The 26,985-nt window shown below is 41.8% G+C and overlaps 1 protein-coding gene across 4 annotated transcripts in view; it reads left to right on the forward strand.

Moving 5' to 3' along the window:
• FYN (FYN proto-oncogene, Src family tyrosine kinase) overlaps positions 1 to 26,985 on the forward strand; it is a 144,460-nt gene that overhangs the window by 57,602 nt on the left and 59,873 nt on the right. For 3 of the 4 annotated variants that reach the window (XM_061460116.1, XM_061460114.1, XM_061460117.1), the window contains exon 2: positions 3,989 to 4,058. The gene's annotated coding sequence lies outside the window, so the exon portion shown is untranslated. Of the gene's footprint in view, positions 1 to 3,988; positions 4,059 to 20,454; positions 20,477 to 26,985 lie in introns of those variants that run through there. The other variant, XM_061460115.1, reaches the window with a different exon arrangement.

The raw sequence follows: 26,985 nt of genomic DNA on the forward strand, positions 1-26,985 counted from the left end.
TTAAATGGTGGGTAAATTGTCACTGAACAATTTTTGCTTTAATGAATAATCAAGGGGTTTGTGGGTTCACATCTAGGATTGTTCATGGCAGACTTGATCCAAAGATCCTGGAAGTTGGTGGGTGTTAACGGATTCGGGAGTGCAAGCTTGAGAAAAACAGTAGTAACTATATCTGTTGTCAGTGATTTCTCTTTTGCCAGTAGTAATAAACTTAATTCTGATCTCAATATGAACTAACAGAAATCTGGAAGCTGATGAGAAAAAACAGGGATTGTCTTATGAAGTATGTGATGTCATGAAATCAAACACACAAATGATGCGTGGTTGTGCTACTCACCACATTCTGTTTCACAAAATACTTATTTCTTTACAAAAAGAAAGTAATTTTTACACAAGGCTACATAAAAATGCTGGTATACATCTAACACTGGGGAGAATGTGTGTTGTTTTGGTAAAAACCTCCAATTTGTTGAAGCTTGTGCTGCTTACAGGAAAAGTTAATAGAATCATAGAATAGTTAGGGTTGGAAAGGATACTGCTTATCTCCCAAGACTGTTTTGTTTTTCTTTAAAGTTTCAAATTAAGTCTCTCTCAGATTCAGAGCAACTTTGCATGTCTGTTGGTGAGCTAAGTATTTTACCATGTCTTACCATGTAGGAGGAGATGCTTGGACAGCTTTTGTTTGGACACCACTTCTGTATTGGCAGTGACGTGTGTGTCACAGTTTGGGGTGATGGGATCAATAGTTGCAGCTACTTATGGGAAGCTGATGCTCTTAAATCTAATACTGTTCAATTGATTATACTTTAAAACAGCCTTATTCTGATGGTAAGCATAGGGGGAGTTCAGTATGGGGTTTTTTTTTGGAAAAGGTTCTTATTCTCAACACTTTTCCTTTGCCTGAAAACTCTGCTCTCCCTTTACCACTCTTCCCCTGGCTGGAGTAACAAATAAACCTAAATGCTTACTCTATGTCATTCAGATGGTGCCAGCAACCTGTTGCATATTGGGTTATACCCTTGGACACTTATAGCCCACTCTTCCTAACTAAAGCAAATCTAAACCTTTTATGATAAATTCCTTCTGTTAAAAGAACTACTTGTGCAAACAGACTTATCCAAAAGAAGGGCACCTTTCACTGAGTAGTCAGGTGGCTAGTTCTGGGTTTTCATTTTTCCCAAACACAGTAGCTTGGGAAAGCAAGCCCTCTTCAGTAGTAATTTTGGTCAGACAAACTTTTTGTCACCTCTTCTATTTATTATACTGATTACAAAGAAGCCAAAATTGGTGTGACTCAAAGCTTGTATTCATTGATTTTGCACCTCCTATGCTGTAATCTGCAAAGTTAGCGAAACTTTTCTGAAAAGTGTTGGTCAGAATTTAGACACAAGTAACATTATCCAAAGCTTTCAAGAAAAGTGAATATTCCTCCTACATGCTTAGGCAGAATGAAAATCATTAAGGATAAAACCGAGTTCTGCACAGACCCCTGGCAGAATACAAAGAAAGAGGGAATAATCTTTGGTTTCCTCTGCAAGGCAGGTCCAGCCCTCACCCCCAATTATTCAGCAAAAAAATGTTCCCTTCCCACCTCCCTCCCTGCCCTGCTCTACCTCAAAATACCTCATCTCCTTTGTAGCCAGAGAGACAGAGCACGTTTTGCATCATCTTCTAAAATCAAACAAAATGCTTTTCGTCTGCCACTCTCAAAGTTCAAAAGTTCTTGCAAGGCTGGAGATGTAGTAAATTGTCTCTCTGTCTCAAATTTAACTAGCCAATTCTTTACTTAGCCTTCTTGCTTGTTTTTGTCATACATGGTCTCAGTGGGCAGCTTGGACTAGACTCCTTTAGCATGTCTAAAGACAGCTGTTTAGACTCCAGTACCATAACAGTACAGTTTTTCTGTTGGTTGAAACTAGCACTGCAGCCAGATAAACACTAATCAGACCTGCCATTCCCAAATCCTACATTTGCCTTTCCATCCTTTTCTCCTTCTTTCCCTAGTTTGTTTTTTGAGGGGGGGTTTGTGGGTTTTTTGTTGTTTTGTTTTTATAAAAAACCCAAACCAACAGTTTGTTTTTGTCCCAGTTCCTGCACAAGCATTTGTACTGGGGTGAAGGAGGGAGGGAGTGCTGCTGGGGCTGCATCCAGAAGCTCCACATCAGTGCCAGGGGGAGCTCAGCCCTTTTTGGCAGCGGTGCCCACCCCTGTCTTTCAAGTATTCATGAGACCAGCAGTATGGAGTACAGAGTTTCACTTATTTATCACTTCTCTGGGGAAATTATTAAATCAGTCTCTTGGTGTAGAAGAAAATGAGCTAATCCCGAGTCGAGGTGCTATTGGATTGTTTCGGATCTGGTTTGTCTCTTAAGCTGCTAACTTTTCCGCATGCAGATGTTATCCAATTAGTTCAGAGGCAGAAGCAGAGTTTCTTGAGTCGATTTTTTTCTTTCTAGGCCAAATGCCTGGCAGCTAGGGAGGGAAATGGATGGCACTGGAATAATAACCACCTTCCCTGAGTTTGAGCAAAGCAGTTAAGACCAATCTTTTTTTCAGTGTTTTCAGAAACTCTGCCAAGCTGTATGAAAGGTGTTGGGGGAGGAAGGGGTGTTGGGGTTTTCTTTCTTTATTCCTTGATATGGCCAGTTTTTTTCTCAACCACTAAACAAAGCAAGCAAAGATGCTTTGGCAACAGCCTCATCTGATTTGTAATGATGCTTTTTCTTTTCCTTCTCTTCCCACCCTGAACCCTCCACCCAAAATGAAGCCTAAGCCTTATGAGATCAGACATCTGGTAGCTAATCAGGATTTAGAACAGAGTGATACAGTTCCTGTGTTTTATAGAAGATTTATTTGGTTATTCCTTAATAGAAATTTTATTTTCTTAGCTACTTTTCATGTAACGATGACCAGTAAAAGCAATTTGACCTAAGAAGCCATTCCCCCTTCCTTTCCTGTGGATGCCTACAGCAACCTTCAGGAGAAGTGCTAGTGCAAAGGTCTGTGGCTTCTGCAGCTGAGGCAGGTTTCCACAATTAAAAGTACAGGGTTTCAAGTAGTCTGCGTATAGCTGTAAATTTATTCATCCATCAATAATTCACAGACACCTCTCTCATGAGGTATGGGGAAGCTATGGGGAGAATGGGAGTTTAAAGCAGTTTCACTGGAGTGGACACTTGGGCGCTGAAACGTGTGTGCAGTTAATGCTCCCGAACCTGAACACTAGCAGAATCACAGCTCCTGTCTTCTAGGTGTTTACAAACCAAACACTTTAACATCATTGTTAGTCTGTGCTCCATGAGTTGTTCTCTCAAAGATTTTGCCTCAAGGAAGAATAAGGAGTAGCTGTCATGTGAAATTTACTCAAGGTTGGCAAAATGGTGGCATTTGTCACTTCTGCTCTCCGTCTTCTACAAAGTGGCACTAGTGTGTGTCAAACTGGATTTTGTGTTGACTTCTCCTCTCTCTTTGTTCTTCTTGAGAGCGCCAAGTAATTAATATAGTCTAAAAATGTAGTGTGCCACAACCCTTTATGTATTTCTTTGTGCAGTTTGCATACAAGGGGGCTGTGAGAGCCTTAGATGCATCATATTTCAAAAACACTTTGCTAAAGCAAAATCACTAAGAGATATTGGGTTGAGCAATTTCTTTAGGGCCAGATCTAATATAATTGGCACACTTGCTGTATGCTTTTGTGCATTTCATGTTGTTGGCTTCGCCTCGCTGAAGTCCGAATAGCTATCGTGTCAGTGACAGTGATGTGTCTGAGCAGTCTGAGGGAGAACTGCAATTATTTTAACATTCTGTATAATACTGGTGGAATTCAGTAATCAGTTGTGAAGGTTCATATCCAGTTACCTCCTTTCCTAAAACAGAAGGAATTGTGAAAGTTTGGTGGTAAATGCTAGCAGAATGAGAAAGAAATGTAACATAATTTGTGGTGTTCCAGTCACTAATTTTTTCTTTCCCTTTCTCTCTTGTCTTACAGGGCACATTTTCGAGCCATTTTTGAGGAAATGTGGTGAATGTAAGCTTGCTGTCTTTGGGGGGAAATTCTGGTAAGTGGTGCTGTCTTGATCAATTTCGGTTTTCAATTAGAATTTCAGAAACATTGGTTTAGATTTTTTCAGTTTAAATTTTTTTAGCTGACGGGAAGTACAGAGACATAGTTGATTGTATGTGGTTTTCTCCCTCTGCTGTGGAGACTCGCAGCATGAGAAGCATTGACAGAAAACAGCATGCTAGGCCTCAGGGCTAGGAATGTAGTTTCATTTGCTCCTGTGGCATCTGCTTATTGTGTTTGTAGCAATTATAATCTGCTCAAGAGTGTGCTAAAACCTGGAGAAGAAACACAAAGGCCTGATTTAAAAACAAGGGGAAGAAAAAAGCATGCCAGTGGTATAATAAATCAGGAGCAAAAATAATGTAGAAGGAGCACATACCACGCAAAGTGGTGAGGGTGTCCAATCATTCTGAAATCTTTCCATCCAATCCCAGAATGTCAGAGTGGCACACTTGCCACATGGGGCTATGATGATTTGCTTATGCCTGATAGTAGTAGTTAATGCAGTTAAATGCTACTGTGTGTTGTACCAGTTTTCCTGTTCCATCCCACAAAGACAAGCTTTGCTGCTTCTCTGGCTGTTCTGTATACAACACTTCCAGAGGCACGAGTTTCCTACAGACTTCGGGTCCTGCAGTCCTATGGGCATGTGGCACGTTGTCTGTGATGCGTCTGTGCTGCTGAGCTGCACTACTCTGAGGAAAAGGAGGCAGAGAAGAAAGTGAGCTAATTAGTGACATGCCCCAACTAGAGCACAGTAACCCAGAGAAAACTCTTCCAACGTGCAAAAAAGCAGTAAACCTGGAGCAGTTTGTAAGCTCATCTTGCTTTTCCCCCTAGGAAACTGTCAATACATACAGTTCCGGCTAATGCCAATCCATCATTGTCACCCTTGGGAAAACAAAGCCAGCAGAAGTTTGTTTCACTTCTTTCCCTTGGTCAGGAAGGATATTGGACTGGTATTATTTCTTCAGGCAGCGTGGGCAGATTGCCGATGGAAACTGGCTTATTCTCCACTGGCAGAAGACCTCAGAGCTGGATAGCCTGCAGGGTAGAAAACTGAAAATCAAAGATCAGCTCTGTGGGAGCACTTGTTCTTTTCTGCCATTCAAAAAACCAGATGTTGTTACATTGTACACAAAAATCTGGATTAGCTAGCAGATGTTTACATGTAGATCACTTAGCCTTCTGCAGAATGCATACTCTTAGAGATAAGATAGCCAAGATGAGAATTTTATACAGAGGTGGACCAAATGCGCTAAAAGTCCTGGGCAATGGTACAATGGTGGACCCAGCTGCAGCTCATTCCTTTAAGCAGTTTTCTCCCTTCAGCTTGGCTTTCCTCACAGTTGTGCATTTTGTAAGCCTGCACCTATATCCATATACTGGGAAATATGAACAGCAATTATTTAACTAGAATTTAGTTGCAGGGCCAAAAATAAGCCACGGACAAGAGCACGAGCTCATTAGTCCATAAGGTTTTGTACTAATTTCTGTTAATGCAAAAGAGGATAGGATCTGTATCTAGTTTTCTTTTTGGTGGTAGTAACAATACTTTGCTCCTAAAAGTTGTCCTTACAGATTGGCTGATCTTTGTGTGAGGTGTGACAAAATTATCGTGCTCACAGGTTAAGGAGTAGAGTCATAATTCAGAAGTAGTGATGCCATGTAGCATGTAGCACCAAGAGCCTTGATTTTCAAAATTCAACTGGCTAGAAGTTCTATGGCTTCTCTGGGCACCTGTTCCCATGTCTGACCATCCTCAGAATGAAAAAATTCTTCCTTGTCCCTTGTTATTGCTTATTATCAGTCAGTGCAGACTTTGCATCTTCCCTGCCTGTGAGAGGAGCCTTAGAGAAGACCCCAAAATTGGAGAAGCAGCTTCTTGTGACTCCAAGGAAATGTGGTGTCACACAGATGAAGTAGACTTGTTAGTGGGGAGGGGAAGTGGGGGGGAAACCAAGCAAAACCCCAGTCTGGTTCACAGAGGTTCTTCTTGGGTGATGTTGATCTTAAGGTCCTTTCCAACCCTAACTATTTTATGAGTCTATGTTTCTTAACCCGTGTTCAGACTTGAAGAACATGGCTGCTTCTCTTAGTTGAATCTCAAAACTTGAGAAAAGGTTGGCTGACAAACTGATGTTTGTGAAAATGACCTGTTTTTCTGACTTGCCTAGATATATAAGCCAAAGAAGAGACACTTCTCACTGCTGAATTGTAAACATCCTGGAAATTCCTCAAGCCAGTCTGGAACTGTATTTGTACCACTCCATGCTCCAGGATTTTGCCCCAGAATTTAATATTGTTTTCCTGGAGGCATTATAATATGTAAACAGACTGCAAATTTTGCTTGTTTTCACAGCTGTTCCTTCCCCTCTTCCCACTTCAGACTGTTTGAGACAGAATAATCAAGAACCTTGAGTTTCTCTTCTGTAGTATCTCTGACCCTGCTGTAGATTTGCTTATGGCATTCCACATTCCCAGGCAGTTTAAAAATAAATACAAAAAATATAAGACAAGGAACCCGTTTTGCCCAGTCTCTGTCCCTAACCCACTGCTTCCAAGAAGGACTGGACATCAAGAGAACGTTTTGAATTTGTCTTGACATGGCAGCTGAGCTCTGAGGCTCAGCAGTTATTTATTCATCTTGTATCAGAGTCTTGGAAAAGGTCATGCAGCCTCCAGATCAAAAATTCATAATGGATTTAGGAGCTGATTAGGGAAGTATACTTGAATGCTGGGAGGGAAACCTTGGCTGAATTTAAAACTCGCTCGGCTAAGCTGATATCTTTCTAAGCAATGTGAGAAGAGACATCTTTTGAATGAGATTCTTGTAAAGCAGCTTTGCTGATGTCAGAGCAGATATTTGTGTGCCACTACAGGTTTGACCTGTCTTCAGTTGAGCATAGCGTTTGGCAAGCTGTCATGAAACGGACATCCTCTCACATCAAATACTTACACGACCTCAAGAGGTCCCAAGAAGCATGGCTGATGTAGGAGAGAAGACCTTAGTGTGATGTGTTTTATTTTTTTCCCCTAGTCAGACTGCTCTTTGCAAGTCCAGAATACCCTTAAAGCTCTTGCCTTTCATAAGAGTTTTTTCTATTCCCAAGCATGGCTTTTGATGAGCAATATGGTGTTCTTTCCCTGTCCATCTAGACCCTGTAGGTGGTCACAGCCATCAAGATCAGTGGCAGATCAAACTGTGAAGTGAATAGAGAGTCTGCTGTATTGTAAACCTGGCCTGCATCTTTCTGCGCCAGGTGTGCCACTGTGTGCTTGTCCTCTTCCCACAGGTTTCTCTTCCCAGGAAAGCTGTGAATGGTTCAAACACAAGTCTTGAAGCTGAATGTATATCTTGGGGCCTGGAAGTCCACTGCTCTTTTCAATCTAAATTTAGGCAGGGATGATTCCCCGAATGGAGCCTTTCGATGTTTCAGCTGAAATCTGAGATGCTGTGCTTCTATCTGCAGACTCCTCTGTAGTTCAGAAGCAACTGCACATCTTAAACAGTGGTTTCAGCGATTTCTGGTTGCTCGAATATATCACGGAAGATTTGGATTTCAGCTCCTAAAACATGAATCTGGTATTTTATTTCAGGGGTTTGGGTTGGGTTGTTTGTTTTTTTTTCATTAAGGACGGTCAGATTTTTTTTTCTCTCTTCATTTTAAACAAACAAACAAAAACCAGGCAAATGCCTGCTTTGATTTTAAGAAAGTATATAAAATTTATTTTCAGTCTATGCACATTAAATATGTTTGCATTTAGAAAGATTGTGATGCCTTGTCCATTCCTAGGTGTCTGATTTTTATCATACAATTATTTACATCCTTGATGTCTACCAAAAATGTTACTGAATTTTTCTTGGTGATCCTTCACACTTGTCAAGTTCCTGACATAAAATATTACAGAGCAACTATATATTATCTGCAGAGAGCTTACAATGTGGGCTTTCACTGCAAAATTAACCTGCTGTTACTTTTGCTTTGTTACCTGTATTCTGCCATGTAAGATGCAGAAAAGGTTTTGCCAGAATCATTAGCTGTTCTCTGCAGTTAGGGCTGACCTGGTGCTTTTTGGTCCTGTTTCTTGTGGCTTTTCATTTTCCAAATCATTAACTTGGGTGCTGATGTGCCTCATAATGTTCTGCTGCATATCTCTGTTATCTCTTCCTATGGGCTGAAGATTATCGTGCACCCTTAGGAAGGAAAGTGTGTGGAAATATTTGAGCATTTTTAAATAATTATGGGATTTACCAAGATTTGCTATGCTATGCTTGTAATTCCTTCAGTTTTAGTCTGTTTCTTTTCTTCTGGTCTAGTCTGTGCAAAAGATGTGCATGTTGGTGCCACTGGGTGTAGTAAATGTTAAATCTGGTCCATAAGATTGCTAAGGAATGCAGCCTGTTCCTTGCCCAGAACTGTGTGTCTCCACTCCCAACTAGGTTGGATTGGGTCTGCTCTCTTAAGAGATGCGAAGCATTGTTATACTTGTGTTCAGTTAATTAAATCAGATAACCCTACACAAGGAGGCTATGTTCCAGTCTCCTGCAGAACAGATCTTCGTGTCTCCATAGAATCACAGAATGGTTAGGGTTGGAAAGGACTGTAAGATCATCTAGATCCAGCCCCCTTGCCATCTCTGTCATTTTCCCAAGTGTTTTCCTACATTTCACTATTAATCCATTTAATACAGCTCTTGGTTTTATTTTTTATTTTTTTCATGGGGTTAAGGTGATCCAATTGTTTGAATTGCTCAGCAAAAGAGAGCTGGTCTGTGGGCCATCCATCAGATGTCCCTCTTGCTATAGCCATGGGAGAAGAAATAGGGAAGGACAGTTAAGACAGCAGATGGAGCAGAGCACTATGTGTAGCTGTACCTCCCAGCTTTCTTAGCTGGCTTAGTGGCAGAGACGTTTGCAGTAGATCCTGATGATACAGCAGCTTGGAGATCCATGGTAGGATTTTGCAAGTGGTGAATTGGTTGAGTTTGTTGGTTTGTTTTAGGTCTAGATAAGAAGCCCTCCAAGTGTGCTTTTGAAAGGAAAGCATTAAATTTGAATATTCAGATGTTGGTTTGGGGAATGTTACATCAGCTTTGCTCTTTTCTGCCTGTGTGTTGGTGTAGTCGACACAAAAACTCCAGTTCCATCACACTGGCACGTTCTCATACCTTCTGTTCCTCTTTCTCCCCTGTAGAGAACTGAATAAAAACATGATTCTATGTATGTGATACACTGCAGGGCCATCTAACCCATAAGTAGTTCAGATTTAGTGCGGAACAGCCTTGCATCTGGTTTCATGTCCAGCTCTGATCATTCAATACTAAAATGTAAATGCAGCTTGGAGCAGGTAGGTTCCACCCAGCTGGTAGTAGGATCCTGAGGTGTCGCAAGTGGGATGTCCTGGGAACTTAGTTGCTAGAAAGCATCACTTCCTTAGCAAGCTCATGCAAATAAATAGAGATTTATTTTTTCTGAGGTTAGTAATTTAGTCATGTTTGTGAGTTTTCTGCAGAGATCAAAACACAAAGATTTTGCCTTGACACCGTGCAACTTTATGGTCCAAATTGCAATCACAGCACAAAACTTCTTGTGCTGTTCAAGGAGTGGCCAGAAGCTTTTAACATGAGCACACCGCTCCAGTTTCCCATAACTTGTTTCAGAATTAACTTGGAAAATTTTGGCTGACATCATGCCAAAAATCCAAAATGGCAACAAAGCAAGGACAAAAAACACCTCCCAGCAAACATCCAGCATAGAGAGTGTTGCCAAACTTGTGTTTGTTTGTGCCAAGTTTATAATCAGGCAGCAACAGGGTCTTAGTGGGTAATGTTCTCAACCTGCAGCTAATGAGCTCTGCAGCACAAGGAGTGAGGAGCACTGCAGAGGCAGGGCTCTTATGTGGTGCCTGGTTTGCATGATGCATGTGTAAGAGAAGGATCATACCTGAGATTGCAAAGAATAGAGAGCATGACTTCTGGGCATCAGATAAGGCCATTTCTGTGGACAAGACTTACTAAATGAATACGTGTTGTAGTGATAAATACATCTATGTGTAGAGTTTAAGGTGTGTGGACTGACCTGAGTGTGTTGTATTTTTGTAGTACAACCACACTGATGCTTTACTTCTAGTATTTCTTTTATGAAATGCAGGGGGAGGGAGGTGGTTAATGTAATTATCTTTACATTAATTCTGCCTCATCAATACTTCATGGATTTAATAGATTTTAGAGCTACAATCGTTTGGGAGACTATTTTATCAGCCAAGTACAGCAGAGATTGCTGAAACTAAATGGAGGACAGAATGCATGTGTGTGATATAGGATGCTGTGGTATCAAAAAGACTTAATTATTATGGGATTTGTTTAGGAGATTTCTCTCTGCCTTTTGTGAAACGTCATGTTGGGTACTAAATCCTCTGCGTGCAGGCAAGTTATCTCTTCAGTAAGTACAGATCTCTAGGCACAAGTGTCTGTTTCACCTCATAGCATAAACACACTGCTCTGGTCCTTCACCTCCTGCTGTGTCTCCCTCTTGCTTAAATGCTCATCTGGCATGAACATAATGAAACTGCATATAAAGGAGCATGAAGAAGAGGAGAGATTTCACTGCAGATTACCAAAGCTGAATATTTTTGGACACTGAGTTATTTATATGAATCAGTTTGCTAAGCTCAAAAATAAAAGGAAGCCTGGGACACAATCCAAAAAAAACAAGAACTGAAACTAGTGTGAAGATCATGCATTAGTGCATGTTTTGAGAATGCCTGCTGTGCTGTAGCACAGTTCCCATTTCAAAATTAAACGTAAGATGGGTGGATCTTGAAGGCCATTGCTCAGTGGTGAGGGAGAGTCCTGCTTGACCTGTTACTCTCCATCAGCCGAGGTGGAAAGCTTTGATAGGGAGCACTCTTCAATGTCCTGCAGGAGCCCTGCTAGCAGTGGTGAACAGCATTTATGGGTTCTGAGGGATCCCACACAGCCTCCACTGGTCTGGAAGAGTCAGCTCTTCCCAAGGCATGTTATCAGGGAAATCATCGATGGCAATATTTAGTGAGCTTAAATTCATGAGAAGTTTGTGTTCATACTGAAGGTATCACCCTGAAAATCTCAGCGCTAACAGAGGTTTATACAGCCTTCTAATAAATAATGTTTTGTCCTTGTGACCTTTATACTTGTTCTCCACCCACCCAGAGAAATATATGTAAGATAGCAAGTCATATTGCTCCTATTGTTTTTACGGAAGAGAAAATAATAAAAGATTCAACTCTGTAAATGTCATTTCTGGCCAGCCCATTTAGTATTATGAAACTGGGAGAAGTCTGCTTTGAAACTTTCCCTCCGGCAGAAGCTTGAAAAGCCTTGAGGCTGGTGTGCATCCTCAATCGTGTCATGCAACAGCAGTAGTGAGAAATATAAAATCTACTAGCTCAGTCTGCTAGGATTTTGAATGCTGTGCTGAGTGCTGAGGATCTTGCCTTTCTAGTCTTACAATGCAGTATCTGGTCCTGTAACAGCTTTTGAGATTGTACTGATTTACTGACATAAGTTTTGCCTTTTTTCTATCGAACTGCATTTTTTAGTGTAGATTTTGTGTTGTGCTAAAAATAGAAATAGCATGAGACCTTTTGGATTCCTTAGAAAATTATTAGTTAGCTATGTGCATGGATCCTAAATGTGATCTGAAATGTTAACTACTTTATTCCCTGGTTAACAAACCTTCTCATTCATGCAGTTAAGATGCTGGCTAGAAAGATGACTGTGTGGCAAGAAACTGCAACTGCACACTTTGGAAACAGGATTTCAGGTCATTTCTTGTCCTCTTTAGCTACTTATAAAAAGTGAAAAGCTTGCCTTTTCTTCAGGGGGACCTAACACCTAGTTATGGTACAGTATGATTAAAGCTAGTAGTTGCATCAATGCACCAGTGCCTACTGGGTGCTGGGTGTAGTTAGCAGTAACTAGAGTGAATCATCAGTTTAGGAAAGTCCTCATCTTGCTATGGTATTTGTTGATTGTGCATGACACTTAGGAGGTTTTGTCCATTCTTTCCCTTTCTGTTAATTCTGCAATATTAGAGTATTAGTCTCTCTTGGCATGCTGTTCCATATACATCCTTTAATGAGAAATACTTAGGCCACTACATGTCTTTATTCTTTCAAGACAGGCTGATGGAGATCCATTACATGAAATTCTGCTCTATCCATTGAGCAGGGTATCTCCCAGTACATCTCTAGACATACAGAAAACATAGAGATTGACAGCTGATGAATGATGTAGACTTCTCATTGTTTTCTTCTATGGTGATTAAGCCAAATGTGTCAAAACACAGAGAAACAAATTTGTGAGTGAAATGGAGTATTTTTTGGCTGGGAAGACAATGCAACATCCACAGTTCCTGATTTTGAGATATCTTTTATGATAGTCTTGGTATCTGGCAAATGCCTTTGCAGGATCCCAAGATCATTCCACTTGCTTTTTCAAATGTTTTGCTCTTCAGTTTTGCCCTCTAACTGACTAATTATACAAGGAGGCTTAGTTTGAGTCTAACCACTAGCTTTCCTGTATGTCATTAAACATTACTGGGGGATTAGCATGCACAGTTGTAAATGACAGTATATATCTTCATTTTCTTTTGGCGATTAAGCCGTTTATAAGCCAAATGTTTCAGATGAGAGAGAGAGAGAGCATTATTCAAAGCTGACAAAGCAGAAGGAACATTTGTGTTGAATTAAGGGACTGCTTGCAGCAACCTTTTGCTCACCTCGAGGAAGTAAAGAGCATGCTGAAGGTGCAAGCTGCATTGCCAGTGTAAAACAGAATTCTCGCATGTTGATACTAAAGTATTCATCATTTCTGGGATAGCGTGGCATGTGCCTTCCACGTGTGTGTCATCCTGTGCGTGTGGTGTAGACGTTACCCAGAAACAGTTATTTGGAGAAATTTGTCTGGTCATGCATGTGGAATATGCCATTGACTAATACTAACAATAACAAATCTTGCATGTAAGTAACTGTGGCTCCTGTCTTGCCCTGAGTGGCTTCACGTGGTTTATGCTCAGTAAAAGATGTAGCACCCTCCATCTAATATCTCTTGCAGCAGAGTGCAAAAGGATTGTGTTTTGCATAGTATGCAGAAAGCAGCCCATCTTGAAAGTGTTTCAGAAGGTGGGTGTTGGGCAGAGCTCTGAGAAAAGAGTTGTTTCCAAGCAGAGAGACTAAAGCGCTCAAGCTGCTCACTGCGAACAGTCAGGAGGCTTTGGGTAGAGCTCATACTCAGATGATTTTGTTACTTTACTTTTCCCATCCACTTTAGGTCCCCAAACTTACGTCTGCTTTTACCCACGCTTTTATTCATGTGTGATTTGAGTGAAAGTACATGAGACCTGAGTTTTAAATTTTGTGGGAAACACAGACCTGTTACTCTGGTGTTGCAAAACACCTTTTACAGCACCCTTAAGTTTCCAGAAATCAAAATAAAAATGTTTTCCTTTTGAGGCATATATTTAAGACATCATTGAAAGTCATGCTTATTGCAGAGGACTTTTAACTGCTGTAGTGTGTGTTTCTGTTGCTTAACATCAAAAGTTTCTACTGCTCTATTAGATATTTTTGTAGTTGTATTTCTGATATAACAAATAAAAAATTCCTAAGCCATGACTTTTAAGCACCTCTTCTTCTCTAAGAAAACTCTTCCTCAATAGTATGAGAGACCAGTACCAGTCTAGGCCACCATCCTGCTTCAGCAGGCACTGTCACAGTGCTGCTGTGCAGAGAAATTTTGTCTCAAATTTCCACTGTAACCAACAGTTCTCGTGGTATTTTTTTACCCAGAATATTTCTTCTCTCTTTGAAGCTACCCATGAATATAGTCAATGCCTTGCTAGCTACTTTTTTTTTTCAGACCTCTTAAGTCAAGGATAAATTCCAGGAGCCTTATGGTCTGTCATTAGGCCCCTCTGGGTTGGAGATGCTTCTACTTGTCACCCAGATATGAATTTGCCTTATTATTTTAAAAAAAAAAAAATTAAAAAAAAAAAAAGGAAGGGAACCAAACCCTCTTCAGTTCCATGGTAGAGGAGGAAGACACCCGAGGCACAGCTAGCAGTTGGTTGTATAGCTTCTTCAGGTTGATAACATGCTCTGGTAGAAATCTGTTCTTCGATGGACAGTTCTCTAATGATATTGGACAGGGACAGCAGCACATTTAATATGCTTTGCAAGTCAGGCATTATTGAAGCACTGGAGAACTGTGAAAGTTGAAGAGAAATCCCCTTGGAGCTTGCTTTGTTTGCTCACAACTTGCCCTTTCTTGTGTTTAGCCAGTTTGAGTCTAGATCAACTGCCCTGGGCTCATCTATGTCAGTGGAGTGGGGGAATGTGAAGGGAGCTTTTTTTTTTTCCCTTGCCTTTTTTTGGGGGGGTTGTGGTGGTTTTTTTCTGGTTGTTTTTTTTTTATTTTTTACACCCAGAACACATGAACAAAACAGCACGCAGTTCACCAATGAAATAATAACAGTTCACACAAAGGCTGTTGGTTAAGGTGCCATGAGATGTCTTGGTCAGTTTGACGTAAACTAGCACGAGACTCACCAAAGGTCATTCTCTGGTTCTGCGGCAGGTGACACCATATTTTCTGTGTTAGCAAACTTGACTGTAGTTTAACACAACCAGCAATCTCTGATTAAACTTCGCGTAATTGACAGAAGTAATTCCTTCTCACGTTGCATGCTGTTTTTCCACAAGAGTCTGAAAACATCCAAGCCATCCCAATCCATTCGTTAAATTTTGTAGATGTTGCTCATCTTCTGACTAAATAAAAGCTGGAAAAATAGGATTCTTCAGTGCAGCCCAGTTAAATCTTTTGCAAAGACTCCTTAAAGTGTCAGATACAGCTTTCAAATAGCAGAGACTTACACTGAAGATTATTTAAATCTGTATGACATCATCATTGAATAATTTAAAAGACCATTTATTATGAAAAAGCATTCAGTAACCATTGGAAGACTTATGTGTGTGAGAAATCATACTTTCTTGCACTGCAAGTCATCTCATCTGTGTTACGTTTGTTCTGGGTAGAAAACAGTATCTGTGACTGGGAGCCTCTTCAGGGAGTTAATCCTCAAATCGCCACCGCTGTGATTTACAAGAACAGCTTTGTAAAGCTTCTTGAACTTTTTGAGGCTTTCTGCTTCTTTGTTGATCTTTCCAGGTCTAATGTAATTTTAGCTACTTCTTAGCAATTAGATTAGGCACAGACAATTTCCTTGTAAAATTGCCTGAGCAGGTCCTTTGGTAAACTGTAATAACCTTGTTGTGGCTCACAGGCATTTGGCAGAGTAATTAAACTGGACTTCAGTGCCACAAGCAGGTACTCAGTTAAACGCCACAGATATGCTCTGGTGCTTAGTTAAGTTTCTATATACATAATTTCCGACATGGCCATATGTGCCTTCTATTTATTGTTTCTGTTGCAATCTATGCATTGTTTGCTCTGGAAAATGAGAGTTCTGGAATATAAGTACATTGAACGATAAAGCACTAGTATACCTTATCCCATAAATGTGCCAACATTAGAAGGATTCATGTTGATTTGTGCCATGTCTTTCTTAGGTATTTGCTTTAAAATGATACCCATTAATGTGTATTTTAAAATAATATTGGTTTAAATTAGGACCCCTGAATGTTCAGGGATTTTAAGATAGAGAAAAGTTAATAATTTCACAGAAATCAGAACAGAGGATCTTTCCGAATAAGCCTGAGAAATGTACAAAACTGACAATTACTTTGTCATGCCGGGTCTGTATTGATTTTGTGCTGTATGACACATCCTGCTAGGTCTTTGTGCAGCAGAAACCACACTAACCTTCTGCCCCATCCCTTGACAACCTCACTGCTTTCCTACTGCCTGTGTCTGGTGCCCCTGCAGCTATGCCCTTTCAATGTTATTTCTTGAGCTTGATCCTCTTCATTTCAGAGAGCACAGAGAAAGCAGAGTGTTCGTGTCCACACAAAGACATACCCTTACATTTCCAGCCAATAGTCTGATTGCTAAAAAGTACTCATGGGTAATTAGTACTGTGTATAGAATCATAGAATCATAGAATCATAGAATGGTTAGGGTTGGAAAGGACCTTTAGATCACCTAGTTCTAAACCCCCCTGCCATGGGCAGGGACACCTCACACTAAACCATATCACCCAAGGCCTCGTCCAGCCTAGTCTTGAACACTGCCAGGGATGGAGCATTCACAACCTCCCTGGGCAACCCATTCCAGTGCCTCACCACCCTGACAGGAAAGAATTTCCTTCTCATATCCAATCTGAACTTCCCCTGTTTAAGTTTTAACCCATTACCCGTACTACAGTCCCTAATGAAGAGTCCCTCCCCAGCATTCTTATAGGCCCCCTTCAGATACTGGAAGGCTGCTATGAGGTCTCCACATAGCCTTCTCTTCTCCAGGCTGAACAGCCCCGACTTCCTCAGCCTGTCTTCATATGGGAGGTGCTCCAGTCCCTTGATCATCCTCGTGGCCCTTCTCTGGACTTGTTCCAACAGTTCCATGTCCTTTTTATGTTGAGGACACCAGAACTGCACACAATACTCCAAGTGAGGTCTCGCAAGAGCAGAGTAGAGGGGCAGGATCACCTCCTTCAACCTGCTGGTCGCTCTCCTTTTGATGCAGCCCAAGATACGGTTGGCTTTCTGGGCTGCGAGCGCACAATGAAGCCGGCTCATGTTCATTTTCTCCTCGACCAACACCCCCAAGTCCTTCTCCACAGGGCTGCTCTGAATCTCTTCTCTGCCCAACCTGTAGCTGTGCCTGGGATTGCTCCGACCCAGGTGTAGGACCTTGCACTTGTCATGATTAAACTTCATGAGGTTGGCATCAGCCCACCTCACAAGTGTGTCAAGGTCCCTCTGGATGGCATTCCTTCCCTCCAGGGTATCAACTGAACCACACAGCTTGGTGTCATCGGCAAACTTGCTGAGGGCGCACTCAATCCCACTGTCCATGTCAGCGACAAAGATGTTGAACAAGACCGGTCCCAACACCGATCCCTGAGGGACACCACTCGTTACTGGTCTCCAGCAGGACGTTGAGCCATTGACCACAACTCTTTGTGTGCGGCCATACAGCCAGTTCTTTATCCACTGAGTGGTCCATCCATCAAATTGATGTCTCTCCAATTTAGAGACAAGGATGTCGTGTGGGACAGTGTCGAACGCTTTACACAAGTCCAGGTAGATGACATCAACTGCTCTACCCCTGTCCATCGGTTCTGTATCCCCATCATAGAAGGCCACCAAATTGGTCAGGCAGGATTTCCCCTTAGTGAAGCCATGCTGGCTGTCGCCAAGCACCTTGTTGATTTTCATGTGCCTTAGTATGCCTTCCAGGAGAATCTGCTCCAAGATTTTGGCAGGCACAGAGGTGAGACTGACTGGTCTGTAATTCCCCGCGTCATCCGTGCATTTACCGATTTAAAATGAAATGCCACTGGTGCTAGCAAAAAAGGTCATACTAGGTTCTGTTATGGCTTTGAAAAAAAACCTTTTTAGTGAAAGCTGTCTGTGAGAAGGGTATTGTCTTTGTCTGCTGCCAGTGACTAAAGAGAAATCAGAGGTGCAGTTTTCACAAAGGGTGCTGTAAATTTTATTGTATTTTCACCTAGATCTTGAGGTTTCCATGTTGATTTTAGGAAACCAGCATTTCAGTGTAAGGAGGCAGGTGTATCCTCCTATGCACAACAAAAGGAGCTGGTGTACCAGCGGTCTTGTGGGTGAGATAGGAACTTCATCTACAGCTCCCTAGTCTATCACCCTTATTATTAGACAATTCTGCCTTCTAGGCAGACAGATTACTTCATATTTTCATTCATTAATGATGTATCAGACAGTTCCTCCCCTAAAAGCTCCTCTCTTCTCTTATATTCACAGACCACATGCAACCAGCAGCATGTAGCTGCCAGCTGGCACTCTGGCATTGAGTGCAAGCTGCTAGCCCTTTCTGCATCTCCTGCTGTCCCCTCTTCCCCTCCCTTCCCAGCTGCTTGGCTCACCTGCCTGCTTCTCTGTGTCTTGGATTGCATCAATCTATCAAGTCTCCACGTGTCCTGTTCCCCTATCCCATCTCTCCAAGATGAGGTGACCCCACTTGTAATCATAGAATAACTGAATGGTGAGAGTTGGAAGGGACCTTAAAGCTCATCCAGTTCCAACCCCTTGCCATGGGCAGGGACACCTTCCACTACACCAGGCTGCTCAAAGCCCCATCCAACCTGGCCTTGAACACTGTCAGGGATGGGGCAGCCACAGCTTCTCTGGGCAACCTGTGCCAGCGCCTCAGCACCCTCACAGGGAATCATTTTTTCCTAATGCAGCAGTGCTTGTGGTTTTGTTATGGAAATAGTAACCTCTCAAATTACAGTACTTCTTGTTGTGAGGGTATGCTCAGGGGTGACTTACATTTTAGTTCCAGGTAGAATAAGTAGAGAAGAGGAAGTACTGGGGAGAAAATGAGCGAGCTGCGCCTATGAGCAGGAAGGTGTGGGATGGCTTCAGTTTCAGGTTTTGTTATCAGGTGCTTGGCACAACGGCTTTTTTGAAATCCTTCTCCAGTTTTCTGTGCAAGAGAGTGATTATTATCACATTGCTAAAGATTAACTCTATTCTTGGTCTCCAGGCATGCTCTGCGGTCTGGGAAAGGGAGTCCAAATTAAATCTCATGATAGAAGGGGAAAATCCACATTACCAGTCTCCAGCTTGCCCATTGCAGGCGGGTTGTGACTGAGAACAGGGAAACAAGAGATGAAGGACAGGATGAAAAAAACATAGCCAGGAGAAAAGGAATAAAGGAAACTCTCTTGAGTCATTGTTGTGGTTTAAACCCAGTCAGACAACTTGTTCACTCACTCCCCACTTTCTTGCTCTCCCCCTACTCCCGGAGGGACGGAGAGGAGAATCAAAAGAATGCAACTCCCACGGGTTGAGATAAGAACAGTTTAGTATCTAAGGTATAACACAAATCACTACTGCTACCACCAATGATAATGATAAAGGAAGTAACAAGGGAAGAGAATACATCACCTCACCACCAGCTGACCGATAACTCGCTCCCCCCAGCCTAACCAAGCACTGACTGATACCTTCTCCAACCCTGCAGTCCTAGACCTTCCAGGTAACTCCCAGTTACATCCTGGGCATGACGTGCTGTGGTATGGAATACCTCTTTGGTCAGTTTGGGTCAGGTGTCCTGTCTCTGCTTCCTCCTGGCTTCCCCTGCTCCCTGGCAGAGCATGAGGCTCACAAAGTCCTTGGCCAAACCAAAACATCATTGTTATCAGCTCTGTTCCCAAGCCGAAAGTCAAAACACAGCACTGCACCAGCTACCAAGAAGGAGAAACATGACTGCTACTGCCGAACCCAGGACAGTCATTTATACATAAATATATAACTCTTGAGCACTTAATCTACTCTTGGCAAGTGGTGTCTGATAACTAAATTTCTCTCTTCCCTGTTCCACACCCTCCCAGCATCTTCAGAAAGGCCATGTGACAGGAATAATAAATCATATCATTTTAACAAGATACAATGGAAATTATAGATTAAAAGTGTTATAGATGCCTCAGTAGAAAGAAACTGGATGTCCCTAGGATGACTGAAATATATTGTTACTCCTACTGTTTTCAAGAACTTCTGGAATTATTCAGGCCCCTCCACATACCACTTTAGCACAGCAATTTTAAGTAAACCAGTGTTAAATTCATCGAGGTCTTGTTGCTCCTACCACTTGAGAACAGCCAGGGCCTGACAGTGGGAAAGCTGAAGCTTTGGGGGAAGTCTGGATCTCATTTTTACTCTAGGTCTCTGAGCTGGAGCTACATGCTGCTGTTTTAAGGAGAGAGCTAGGAGCTCAGGCCAACACATGCAATGGTGTCCTGTTCCGTTGCATGCAAGACTAATCAATTTGGATGCCTTTGGCTTTGGAGGGGAGAGATGTGGGTGAAAACCGTAGGTGCTTGTATGCTTTGGGCAGCCAGGTGTCGGGAAAGCCAGTGTCAGCTAAAGGTGTAGAAACTCTTGCCCCTCTGTGACCTCCCTGCTGCAGCCACAGGCAGGTTTCAGGGCTCTCTTGGGGATGAGTGGGAGGCCATGGCAGGGCTGTGCTCATGCAGGCTGAGAAGAGAGGTCATTGTACAATGACTCAGGTCAGAACAGGAGGAAAACCAAGAAAAACATAAGTAACTTATTTCAAGGGGTAGTTTGTGAGCAGAACAGTGACCTGGGACATGATTCTTGTAGGTGCTCAAACCAAGCACACAGCCCATTAGCTGCTGCAGGACTGGTGCATCCCAGAACTGTAGATGAGGACAGCAACCAAGCTGGATAAAGCACTTCTTTTCACTAGAAAGTGTGTGGAAACTTCTTTTAGGTCTCTCAGTAAACCCTGTCAAACCCGGCACATGACTGTCAACAGAACTAAGAGCTTGTTTGCCCTGGAAGGTTGCCATCAGTAAATCTGAGTGTAAATTTACAGCACCTGACTACTTCATAACAGTTCCTTGAATATGGAATATGTTAATTTGTGTATAGTATGCATTGAGTATGCAAAATGCTGCTGTTGAGTAGAGAGTGTGCTCTGAATTTCCTCCTAATGCTAACTGTCCATGGTAAACTACGATTTACCAAGCAGTTGTTTGGCGTTTCTTGCATCCTGTCTCTCAGCTTTACCACTTGGATTAGAGCACAAGTTTTAAAAAAGCAGGAAATTGAACCATGCAATTTCCCTGCAAAATGTATACCATGCTTGTGTTACCTCAGTGAATTGTTGCACTAGTTTCTAATAGGAGTGAGAGGAGGCTTTAGATAAGTGCAGCAGGTCTGCATATGACCTGGCAAACTCCCAGATCACTGGGGTTAGAAAGGGCCTCTGGAGATCATCTACCCCAACCCTCAACTTAAAGTTGGTATCTAATGTCCAGCTGGGGATTTGAGTATCTCCAGCAATGGAGACTGACCTGCACATCTTCTGGTCCTTGTTTGTAAGTATAAGGTCCAGCACAGAGTTTTCCATTGTCAGCCCAGTCACCGGTGTTAGGAATGAGTCTCCTGGATTACTTGATTCCTGCTGATATGGGTTGGTATTTTCTGCCTTTTCTCATATTTAATGTACCTGTGGCTGCTCATTCTTTGTGCAAGCTGTTTGGTCATTTTCCATGATTAAATCTTCACACCCCCTCCTGAAACTGTGTGCTGTAGAAAGCAGTTCACAAAAGAAAGCTAAGTGAAGCTTGTACAAAAATGAAACATGTAACCCACCTAATGTGTTGGGGTTTATTTCCTCCCGTTTTCTCACGCTTAAATGTAAAATAAGCATTTTACTGTAGGAACCAGGCAAAGGCTAATTTGCCTCATTTGAATGTGAAAAGGAGCCCACATCCTTCCTGTGCCCTACAAAGAATGCAGAAAGACTTTGCAGAGAAAACAGATGTACTAACACGTATCATTTGTTGGGGGAAGGGAGAATCCAGTGTGCTACCTTTATAGCAGTGCTGAACTTGCAAGAAAACGAAAGCACCAGCATACAAAATATAGTACCAGGAAGCTGACAAAGTTAGGACTGCTTGCTCTGCTTACGTTTATGCTCCTGGCATCCAAAAAACTGCTCTGAAAAAATATATACAAAAGAAAACATGTAACCACATTTTTCACGCTCAAGAAAATCTTCACTGAAGATGGTTAAGTGCCCAAATGCAAACAAAAAGCAAAAGCTCCAGCCCAGCCTTAGGGAAATCTGCATTTCAGAGGCAGTGTTGCCTTGCCAGAAGAGCGCACTACTGACATCATAAACAAACAAACATAACTCTTAGAAGTATCCCTTGATTTTAGTTCTATTTTTAATTCCCCTACCTCTCTAACACATAAATATGAAGAGTTAGTCCTGTCATCTCACCAAAAATGCAGAATACAGTGGGTTTTTAATGGTTTTAATGTTTTGTAGTGGTTGTCTATCTTCCATTCTACAGCAGCACTGAAGATGATAAAGAACAAATGAACTTTTAATGTTATTTCTACAGCTATGGGATCCAGTTCAGAATACGGTTCTTTCCTGACCCATCTGTTTATCCCTTCCGAAGAACTTCAGCAATGAGCACTTGGAATTTACCAGTCAGCTTGTGAATCCACTGGTGCTCAAAACTCCCCAAATTCAGCAACCTGTGTGATGCAGATTTGGCCCTTGCAGAATAGTCTCTGCCAGTTTTTAGCTTGCAGACAGAAGGTAGTTGCATATGGCCATTTATAATTTATTATATACATGTATTGTCAGTAACAGTAATAAATAGGGTAAGTGTAAGAGAATGCTTTAAAGTCTCCTCTTAAAAGGCTACCTTAGACTTCCTAAATTAAAAACTGGTTTTGCAAAAGCAGATAAGTGAAGCATAGCAGTCAGGGTTTTTGTTCAGAAGTGGTAGCTGGGTAACATCCCTGGATGTGTGCAGTGCTTTGTGAAGGTTGTGCTGTTTCCCTAAATGCAGCACAATGGCCATTTTCTGACAGTCTGCAATACTGAGGTTCAGGACTACAGCAAAGACTCTTCAAAATTGACGCTTCCTGTTTGATATACCGCTTGCATCTTTGGAAAGTGTTTTAAAACTATGGCATTGACACACAAATATCCAGTCATGGACCAGACAGGCCCAATAACCTTGAAAAGAGAAATTTAAAGCCCACTTACTTACCTAAATCACTTATGTGAATGTGAATGCAATAGAACAGCTTGAGGTGTTTGAATCACAGTTTAGCTGCAGGCTTGTTTTGTAGGATCAGGGTAAATAAAATCCTGCCCTTGAACTAATGTCGTGTATTGGAACAAACATCTTAATGCAGTACACTGCAGAAGGAAGGAAGTGGAATAGAAATTAGATCACTTTACTTTCATGTATTATTTCTTGTAAGTGTAGTCTTCTTACGTATGGAATACACATTTCCTGTTATAAAAATATTGTAACAGCCTGCAGTAGCCAGACAACAGATAATCTACTGTTGCTGAAAACTAGAGTCCAGATGGAAGTGTTCAAAGCCTGCAAAAGATTGGATCTCTCATGGTCTGAAAAGATAGTGAGTGTGAACTACATAACTGCTGTGATTGTCATAACAACTGTAGCTTTCAATGTGGAAGAAATAATAAACTTTGACTATTCATACAAATGGCAGTGTAAAGATATGAGTACATTTGGTTCTTGCTTTTTCTTTTAAATCATCTATGCATTTAGACCGAATCATGTGGGGATCTTACCCTCAGTTATTCATGTGCTTTAATCTTAGACTGCAGGTCTGTCTACAGTAATACAGTTTTGCAACCCTATCCTGCAAGTTGTCTCATAGCACCTGTAAGTCCCAGCTGCATTAACTGCATTATCTCTGTGCTGTGATAACAGCCACAGAGGTAGGAATTGAATTTAATAGCAGAATCATCAATCATAGAACAGTTTGGATTGGAAGAGTCTTTAAAGATAGTGTAGTCCGACACTCCTACCCTTGGCAGCGACACCCCCTACTAGACCAGGTTGCTCAAAGCCCCATCCAGCCTGGCCTTGAACACTGCCAGGGATGGGTTAGCCACAGCTTCTCTGGGCAACCTGTGCCAGTGCCTCACCACCCTCATCATAAAAAATTGCTTCCTATGTCCAATCTGAATCCACTCTCTTCCAATTTAAAACTGTTGCCCCATGTCTGTCACTGAAGGCCCTACTAAAAAGTCTCTCTCCATCTTTCTTTTAAGCCCTCTGTAAGTATTGAAATAAGGTCTCCCTGGAGCCTTCTCTTCTCCAGGGTGAACAACTCCAACTCTGTCACCCTTTCTTCATAGGAGAGGTGTTCCAGCCCTCTGATCATTTCATGGCCTTTCTCTGGACCCATTCCACAGGTCCAAGATCTTGAACTGGGGACTCCAGAACTGGATGCAGTATACCAGGTGGGGTCTCAGAAGAATGAAGTAGATGAGGAGAATCACCTCCTTTGACCTGCTAGCCACATTTCTTTTCATGAAGCTCAAGATACAGTTGTCTTTCTGGTCTGCAAGTGCACATTGCCGGGTCATATCTAATTTTTCATCCACCAGTACCCCCAAGTCCTTCTCCACAGAGCTGCTCAATTCCTTCAGCTCCCAGTCTGTACACGTACTGATGATTGCCCCAACCTGAGTTTAGGATCTTGCACTTGGCCTTGTTGAACTTCGTGAGGTTCACAGAGGCCCACTTCTCAAGTCGGTCAAAGTTGCTCTGGATAGCATCTCTTCCCTCAAGTGTATCAGCTGCACCAATCAGCTTAATGTCATCTGCAGACTTGCAGAGGACGCACTCCTACTGCCTATGCCATTAATAAAGACACTGAATAATAAAGATAGTACCAGTACCAGTACAGACCGCTGGGGGACACCACTTGTTACTGATCTCCATTTGGACATAGAGCCACTGACTGCAACTCTTTGGATAGGGCCATCCAGCTAATTCCTTGTCCATCCATCCACCAAATTTGTATCTCTCCAATTTAGAGACAATGATGTTGTATAGGGCTGTGTCAAAGACCTTACAGGAACCAAGATATATAGTAAATTTTTGTTTTCATTAAAACCACCTTCTTCTTCCTAGTATTAGAAAAATGTTTCAACCATACTATTGCATCATGTTAAATGCTTTAAAAAATAAAACATGACAGCATAAAAATTCAAAGAATTTCTTAGGACAGAATTATTTTTGATCAGCCTTCGTCCTCTGACTTTCTAGAGTAGCAATTCCAAAGTTATCTTTCTGGATGGTTACACAAAGGAATAAGACACCACATGCTCCAGGGACTATGTTGCTCTTAAAGCCCTTATTCCTTGAACATTACAACATTTACACAGGTCCCAACATAGCTGAAAAAGTTCTGCAGCAACTGGTGGTCAGCCAAACTGTTGACCACAGGTTGTGGCCACTGTTTGGGAGCAGGTCACATGAAGGGTGATAGATGAAAAAGGACTAGAATCTGCTTTTTAATTTATGGAGGAGCAGTTTGATGCTCTAGATGAAGTATTTTGAGTGGCTGTAACCCATGATCACTCTTCTTTCAGAGACCATGCTTTTTATGGACATTCAAAATGGTAATTTTTATCTCTTCATTGTGGTCAGAGAGCAGATGCAGACTTTTATTGTGGTACAGTGACCCACACAACTAGCTGCAGAAAAGGGAAGCAAGAATCCATATCTTCATAAGACTTTCTCTTCTTGGAAGCATTCCAGGCACACAGAAAGAGGAAGCCTTAAGGATCTCATCTGGGTTTTGCATGATACCATTACAGACAATCTGTCTGCATGAACTGATGGGGAGCTGGAGGAATGGGAGAAAAGGAAAATTGTGAGTAGCAGAGGTGGAAGCCTGTCTTAGGAGAGGAGATAAAAGAGGGTGGAGGGCATGAGCTTGGAATTAGTTTCTTTGTTATGTCTTCACTACATAAAGTTGAGGGACAAAGCACATTCAACCCTTGTATTTTCCCTTATGAGTTCTGAAAAACTGTACCATTAATGTGTGGGGTTTTTTCTCTTCTCCCTTTATACAGAAGTTATTTCAGAAGCAACAGTGATCAGGCAGAGAAGAAAATCTTTAGTTTACTCTTTTATTCTCACGATAGTCAGAATGGCTTCCTTGATCTGGTTTCTTACCATAATTCATCTTCCCATGGAAAAACTATCCCCAGCATCTGTTCTTGCTATCCCTGTGCAGAAAAATCAGTGTTGCCTTCGGTTCTCCCCCATCAGACTATACAGCTTCAAAGCTGCTAGAGACTGGGCATTTAAGTGAGTGGCAAGGCGGGAAGGTTTATCCTGACAATCATATTGAAATCGGGTCCATGAAGTCCCCTGAATTTTAGAAGAAAGGGAGAAAGGAAAGAGGAGCAGTTTCCTTTAAGGTGAGTGAACTATGTTAGGAACAATTTTGAATGTACTATGGCCATAAAAGACTGAATTACACTGTTCATTAGACATAGAACAGATGTTCTGTGCATGTTCTCTGCAAAAAGCCAGTTATATATACAAGTCATGTAAATTTAAGCTATAAATTAAATGCTCTGTATACATCCAAATGATACTTTAAAAATGCTTGTCTTGGTTCTCCCATTCTTGGACAGCACATGTTAGTTTTGCTGCTGAGAGGTGGGCATGTGTTTGGCTAGGTTTTTTTGTTGTGCTTTGTTTTCTCTTACTGCTTTCTTCAGTGAGGAGATTGGGTAAATCTCTTTTCTGGTCTCTCCTGAGATCAGCACATTCGATCTGCCTGCGTCCAAAAGAATTATGTCAAAGCAATTGCTTGTATTTGTTTCTTAGCGTGTTCTCCGGCAGCACTGTCGCTTGAGGGTCAAACTGGAATACATTAAGCTGCAATTGGGGCAGAAACGCAGCCAGCCTCAGGTCAATGATGCCTCTTGAGATTTGCAAAAGTGACACTTCTGGGGTTCATTGCATTAACTTCCATGGCATTTCTGCATCTGCTCTGGGTGACTGACAAAGGTAGATGGGATGGTTAGTCTCACATTCTCCCATTTAATTCTTGCTCTGTGCATCTGAAGTAAAAGGACAATCCTTGCATCTGCCTTATTTCTTATTATTTCAAAAAGATTTTTTAAATCCATGTATTAAATCTGTTTGCTTTTATGTAGTTTCCATCATTTTCCAACCCTAACGATTCTATGATTCTATGATTTTCATTTAGGAAGATTACCACAGTTACTTCATCTGTAAAAAGACATTTGTCAAGTCTAGCCTATGTGATCCCTGTAATGATACATCTTTTGACATAAGCAAGCCTTTACAAGGCTTAAACACACAGTTGCACATGTGCTTAACAGAACATCCTAATGATGTAGGATGTAGCTGGGGTTGT

Source organism: Pezoporus flaviventris, unplaced genomic scaffold (assembly GCF_033815535.1).
Source record: "Pezoporus flaviventris isolate CSIRO_AGI_PZ_B2104156 unplaced genomic scaffold, CSIRO_AGI_Pfla_v1 ptg000031l, whole genome shotgun sequence".
Classification (NCBI taxonomy): Eukaryota; Metazoa; Chordata; class Aves; order Psittaciformes; family Psittacidae; genus Pezoporus; species Pezoporus flaviventris.